Below are 7,269 nucleotides of genomic sequence, written 5' to 3' on the forward strand. Positions count from 1 at the left end.
GCTTTCCATGACATTGTTGAGCCTTGACATGCTTTATCAGCAAAAACAAAAGGGTGTCTATCCAATTTTAAAAAACAAAAAGAAATTTGTATTTTTTTCAAATCTAAAGGTTTTTTTCCTATCAGAAGCTTTTATCATTCAACCCTTTTTATACATATGAATGAACATCTATAATAAAAAATAAATAAAAGCAAAAGTAATGAGTTTGATCATCTGAGCTGAAGTAGTTTTTGGCTGCATGTGTGTGAGTGTGTGTGTGTTTGTGTGTGCATGTGTGTAGGAATTCCCCTGTTAGCAGTTGCTGTGGAATCTGTCTCAGGCTCTCAATGTCTGTTTTGGTTTTGAAGAGGAAAGGAAACCATGAAAGCAACCATGCACAATATCCTTATATTTCTAATGTTCTATTTTTATCTATTTGTTTTCCTTAAATGTGCAGTATGTCCAGATTTAAATCGCTAACTTAATTTTAGCTTTATTTGACCATCAAATTTGGATTCCTGAGGTACTAATGAAGCCGAATGGGGCTTAGCAGTAATAAGCGTTTCACTGAGGCCACAAGTTCTCATTGTGCCACACACACACACACACACACACACACACACACACACACACTGCACTTTGACACATATAGTCTGTGTGGGGTGAAAAGAGGTTTTTAAAAAAAGTCTCCTTTAGGCTTAATTGTCAAACAGGGCAGGATGTTCCACTGAAGGGCCAAAATATGACTGTGATCTTGTGAGCATTTGGATCAAAGCAATAATTAAGTCAGTCATACATACAAATCCCCAAATTCCTAAATCTTTATGTACTGTACTTTTAAAACATATTCCCTTTGTGACTGAAGCACATGATTATGTTCGTAGTCAGTAGTTATCACATGGCATTTTGACACGGTGGGTTAAAATTGCATGGTTGGTTAGTTGGGAGAATGAAGGCTTTTCATCATGTGTCATATGAGGGCAGGAGTGGTCAACTCTCAATGATCTTATTCAGAGGAAATCACACTTCCAATCATGTGAATGTTGTTTGGTCACATGGATGATGATGATGATGATGATGATGATGAGTTTGTGACTGAGAAATAAGGAAACACTCAGCAAGCAAGACAACTGGTAACGTTAGAGGCAGAACTTGGACAGTTAAAGTTCACGCTCAAACGAAACATAAGACAAAGAGAATTATATGTTGTGGATTTAAAACAACCACATAGCTTTGCCTTATTACAGTCTGTTTAGCACAATGCTGACAAAATAAAATGCAAAACACCATATACGGGCTAACGAATAGCATAAACGGTGGAGCAACACATGTAGACAGGCATAACAATACTCACAATCAGAGGCATATTCTTTATGTGAAAATTACTATACTAATACTATAAATACTACTGCAAATTACTGAGTCAGTTGTGAAATTCTTCTTTGTGTATATCTCTATGTTTCTGTTATACTGCCCCCAAGTAGCAGAGATGTACACGCCAGAAGGAACAGCACAATGTCCATTGAAATGAAGCAAAATATGTGGCGAAACTGTTTACATTTTTTACATTCTATTTAATTATGTCATTAGTTTTTTAAATAAAATACAATGTGTTAGATGTTTTCTTATTAAAACAAGCATACACGACATTTTATGAACACGAAAGCATACTAAATTGAAGCTCAAATAGCAGATACAGTCAACAACTTGTTTCATAGAAGCTGTTTATGCTTTTTTTGTAGGCAGTTTAAGCAATTAAACAGTTGAACTCCCCCCAAATCTGCGGATATTTAGTTCGGTTACATCACGTTAATCCAAGGCTACCCCGTATGGTTGTCTTTTGGCCATCTGTTTCTCAAGCTGTGCATTATTTTGTCTTGTCAGCAAAGTCTTCACGGTAGCAGAGACGTTAATGGATTAACAGGCTCGCACTCAAGGTGCTTCAGCATGCAGTCAAGGGTGTGGACAATGTTGTGCCAACCTAATACTACACGGAAAGAACAAAAACAAAAACAACACAGTGCATAATATTATCCAGATTAAGTACAGTGGTACCTTGAGTTTACTTCGTATAATCAAATAAATTGTCCCAACTGAAATGAATTGAAATGTCATTAATCAGTTCCCAACCCCACACAAATCACCAACAAACATTTTTTGTAGAATAGCACTCATCTGCCTCACAGTTCTGGGGTTCAAATCCCGGCCCCGCCTGTGTGGAATTTGCATGTTCTCCCCGAAGATAGCTGGGATAGGCTCCAGCAGTCCGCGACCCAAGTGAGGATAAGTGGTACAGAAAATGGATGGATGGATAGCACTCTACAGTATTGTTCTTGGTATTGTACTGGTCCTTCTAGTGCATGCACCGTGGCCATCAGGGGGCAGTATAATACATACAGATGCACTCCACCTAGATCAGATGATGAAACAGAGAAGGCCGTCTCAACTAAACTGCAATAATAGTCTGTTTTTTTTCAGAGGTTAAAACTACTAGTATTATTGTATCCTCTGTCTGCAGGTGTTGCTATCGCTTGTGTTCAAAAATATATATATATTTTTAAAGCTTTTTCATTACTACTATTGTAGTTTTGTTAGCATTTTTGCATTGAGCGTTAGCATTAAGCTAACAGACTTTTGTAAGTATGTATGTGCGCAGAAAATATAAATTTATTAATACTGTTATCATTCCTGGCCACTTGGGTAAGAAACCAAATTCACCTTTTTCGAAATGATTAGGTAGCGGACGTCGTGTGTTGCAGTTTCTAGCAAACGTGTGCTCCATTTGCTTACCTAGACGTCCAATTTGTCTATGGGAATGAAAGTAAACCCCCAAATTTATATATTGTGTGTTCATGATACATTTTACATGGCCGCAAATTAGCATTTTGTGTGCACGTTATATCTTTATCGTGGTCACAATGTAAATCCTCCCACATATCATGGATGGGGCTCTGTACTTCTAAAATAGTCATTTGAAAACAGCACTGCTTTTGAAATCTCATAACTCCTGGAGCAATTGCATAGTTATGCAAAAAAATGTCATATGTTGCTGAGTTTGGTAGATTGTTGTTATGTGGGCCCTGCAACGTCCTCTGCAGCTGTCAAAAAAATTAAAATGAATAAATAAACGAGTAAACTTTCTGGGAGTATGCCAGTATATGTGTGATACAGGATGTGCGATAATCTTCGATGATCTTTCTTCAAAGCTTTCTTCAAAGTTGCTGTAGCCCCCTCCCTCCCCTCATGAGTGTCAGATGATATAAATAGTTTGTCTATTTCCACGTGCAAACACTTTCTTTGTGTGTGGCTCAACCACGTACTCGCAAATCAACAGCAGGACGTCCGCAATTTTGACTCGTCTGTGTTTAAAATTAAAAAAGGGGGGGGGGGGGGGGGGGGAAAGTGGGCTGAAAGCCATCTGGGTTTGTCGTCACAAGCAGCATATAGCACTTAACAAAAGACTGAAGGTAAACAAAAAACATTTGATTTTGACTTTGAAGCCATCATTGTGGAAGTAGAAACTGGAAATGTTCTTTTAAGTTTGGGTAACAAATAAGAAAAGACAAACTACAAACAGATTTTCTGGTATTGGATAATCATCACCTTGTAAATAGGAAATCCAGAAATCCACCAATAGGAAACCAGAACACTTTGTTTTTTTAAAAAGAAGATTGTTTTTTCAATGTTTTATATTTTTTCAGCCATTTGTTGAATGCAAATGTTCAGTATTTTATATACATTTAATGCTTGAAATTATTATTTTTTTTAATGTTCAAATACATTTACATTGTGTTTCAAAAGTGTGTTTTAATCAGTTAAAATGTATCTAGCCAAGCAAAGCAAATTTATTTATATAGCGCATTTCATACACAAGGTAACTCAATGTGCTTTACATGATTAAAAGCATTTAAAAACCAAGAAAAAAACAGATTATACAGATTTTAAACAAAGAGAAACAAAAACATTAATAATAATAATAATAAATAAAAGAGCGTTTGAGCGTGGTAAAAGTATTTTAGAAACATTTATATGGTCCTTCTAAATCATCTTTTTTTTTGGTGGGTGGGTTTGGAAAATGTCCCCTGCGCTGAACGGGGGGTTAACGCCATAGGAAAATAATTTGGGACTATTTTCGGACACACACACACACACACACACATACACACAGAGTGGTGGGAAGGGAAAGAGAGCTGATGAAACAGACAGCAATGAGTCAAAAAAGTTCCTGAGAGGAAACCATCAAACGAAGCCAGCCGCGCACACGTATGCACGCTTCGGTTTGTGGCCTGGCCTGGCCTGGAATCTGCAGGAAGTGAGAGCATGATGACAATGGCCTTTCACACACACACACACACACACACACACACACACGATGAGTTGAGTCTGGGAAAAAGAGGGAAAGCTCTTGAGGAAACACGAGTTACTAATTAGCGAAAATTGTCCCCCTCCACCCTGCACTTAGATGTCTGCCGGAATTCTCCCCCCTCCGACATCATCATCGTCATCTTCTTTGTCTCGCCGGTTCCAGATGTTTGACTTCCTCCTGGCCTGCTCACTCTTTGCTTTTGGCTCTGTTTCCAGTACATTTGACGAAACGGTGGATCGTTAAAGCACATGAAGAACGACGCTGCAAGGGAAGCCCAAAATTGAAGATGGGAAGCATTCATTAAAACAATTCAAATGAGTCTATTGCTCAGTTAACACGCCACTTTCCTGGTTCCATTCCCAAATACTGTAAATGCAGCTAAATGCAGTCGGGTCAATTTGTCAAAAATCAACAGGCCCACCCTTGCTAGCAACTAACCACTCGTGGCGCTATCAAGAGTTCCCGTCCAAGCTAACAAGGGTAGCTAAGGTGCTCCAGCTGTTTTGCGTTACTGTACTTCACTTTACGTTGCTTTACTTCATTTTACATCCACTGTACTTTATTTCACGTTATGTTGCATAACTTCAAGCTGCTTCTTCTTCAAGCTACTTTACGTTAAGTTAAATTGCTTTTCTTTGCTTTGCTTTACTTCCAGTTTCTTCACATGACTTTGCGTTCTGTTCCTTTACTTCACGTTGCTTTGCTTCATGTTATGTTACTTCAAGATTACTTCAATTTACTCAACCCTACGTTAATATTACTTAACGTTGCTTTGCTTTAGTTCACTTTCTGTTGCTTTACTTTATATTCCGTAGCCTTACTCCCTTCTGTTGGTTTGCTTTACGTCACTTCAAGTTACTTTACTTCACATTACATTTCTCGTTACTTTACTTTGTTTCACTTTACGTTGCTGTCTTACTCTACTTCCAGTTCATTAATTTGCTTTACCTTTATTAATGTTATGTTACTTTACTTCTAGCTACTTCAAGTTACTTTGCTTTGCTTTATTTTAGTTCAAGTTACTGTACTACATTTAACATTGTTTTGCTTTACTTTCTGTTGCTTTACTTCATTATACGTTATGTTATGTTGCTATCTTACTTCTAATTAAATTGCTTCACTCTATTTCATGTCATGTTATCTTCAAGCTACTTTACTTCAGATTGCTTTGCTTTTTTGTTCCTTTATTTCACATTACATAACTTATCTTTGCTTTTCTTTACTTCACTTTATGTTACTTTGTCTTACTTAACTTCCAATGAAATTGATTAGCTTTTTTTCATGTTATGTTACTTTACTTCCAGCTACTTTATTTCAATGTAATTTACATTAGGTTACAATGCTTTTCTTGTCTCTACTTCCAAGTTTCTTTACTTTATTTTACATTGCTTTTCATTGCTCTACTTCATGTTTGTTTTGCTTCTCGTTTTTTTTTTTTGCTTTACTTTATTTCGTTCCTTTGCTTTGCTTATTTGACTTTACATTAATTTATTCCAAGTTAGTTTACTTCAAGTTACTTTAATGTTATGTTACATTGCTTTGCTTCATTTCCAATTACTTCACTTTACATTGCTTTACTTTTTTGCTTTATGTTTCTTGACTTTTCTTGACTTTTTGTTTTTGCTTTACTTCCTGTTACTTTACTTCACTGTGTTGCTGAGCTTAGCTTTATTTCCAGTTACTTTACCTAGCCTCACATTGAATTGCTTTACTTCCAGTTACTGAACTACATTTCACTTTACATTGCTTTATTTCTGCTGCAATTTCCCAGGATCTCTGCGCGAGAGAGGCTGTGGAGTGCATGTGTAATATTGTCAAAAGTGAGAATGAAAAGGATCACTGCTCTTTTAGACAAAACATGACAGAAAAAGAGCAGCCCTTTTTCTGCCATGACTTTACAAGATAGCAGATTGATTTTGGGGTTCAAAAGGGAGTGAACATATTTTGGCTGCACAGGCGTGTGTGACATGTTTCTTTGTTCTGCTAATGGGACACAGGAGGAGATTGGTAAAAGGAAACACATTTCCTGAAGGGCGGCGGTGTGACGTGCGTAAGTGTCATGTGATGCGCTTGGTGCAGGACATCAGTGACATCAGCATGAAGCTGCGGTCAACACAAACACACACAGACACACACACACACACACACGCTGCAGCTCCGCACTGCACACTGAGGGGTCACAGAAGGAAGGACGTCCCTTCCTCTGACTACCCCCACATGCCACCCACTCTGTGTGCTGACTGCTTTCACGAAAAAACTTTTAATACTTCCAACAGGCTTCGGCTGCTGGTTTGTTTCTACTCAATGTGAAAGTCACACTTTACTCACTGCACCCTTTAACCTGTTTTTCATCATCATCTTCAAGGGGGACTGTTAGGCCACAGAGGACTATCCATCCATCCATTTTCTGTACCGCTTCTCCTCACTAGGGTCGCGGGCGTGCTGGAGCCTATCCCAGCTATCTTCGGGCGAGAGGCGGGGCAGTCAAACAAAGTACATCATATCTTATAATCTAATAGGTCGTCTTACTTGAATTCAGCCTTACTTTAATTTTAATTTGTGTCCTTCTTTTGTCAGAGTAAAGGACATATCCATCCATGGTCTTACCCAAAAGATGGAGAATTTCACTGCTTTACTTCAAGTTGCTTTACTTCGAGTTACTTGATATCACTTTACAATATATTGCTTTGCTGTACTTTAATTGAATTGCTTCATGTCAAGTTGTCATGCTACTTTGCTTGTCTTCACTTAAATGTAATTCCTTCCTTTGCTTTTCTTAGTTACTCTATCACTTTGCTTAACTTTACTTGGTTTTTGCTTTATGTCAAGTTTCTTTTGATCACTTTACATGACTTTGGTTTGCTTCACTTTACTTAAAGATACTTCACATTTGCTTCACATTAGATTGCTTTCCCTCCCTTCGC

This window comes from Phyllopteryx taeniolatus, chromosome 14 (assembly GCF_024500385.1).
Source record: "Phyllopteryx taeniolatus isolate TA_2022b chromosome 14, UOR_Ptae_1.2, whole genome shotgun sequence".
NCBI classification, from domain to species: Eukaryota; Metazoa; Chordata; class Actinopteri; order Syngnathiformes; family Syngnathidae; genus Phyllopteryx; species Phyllopteryx taeniolatus.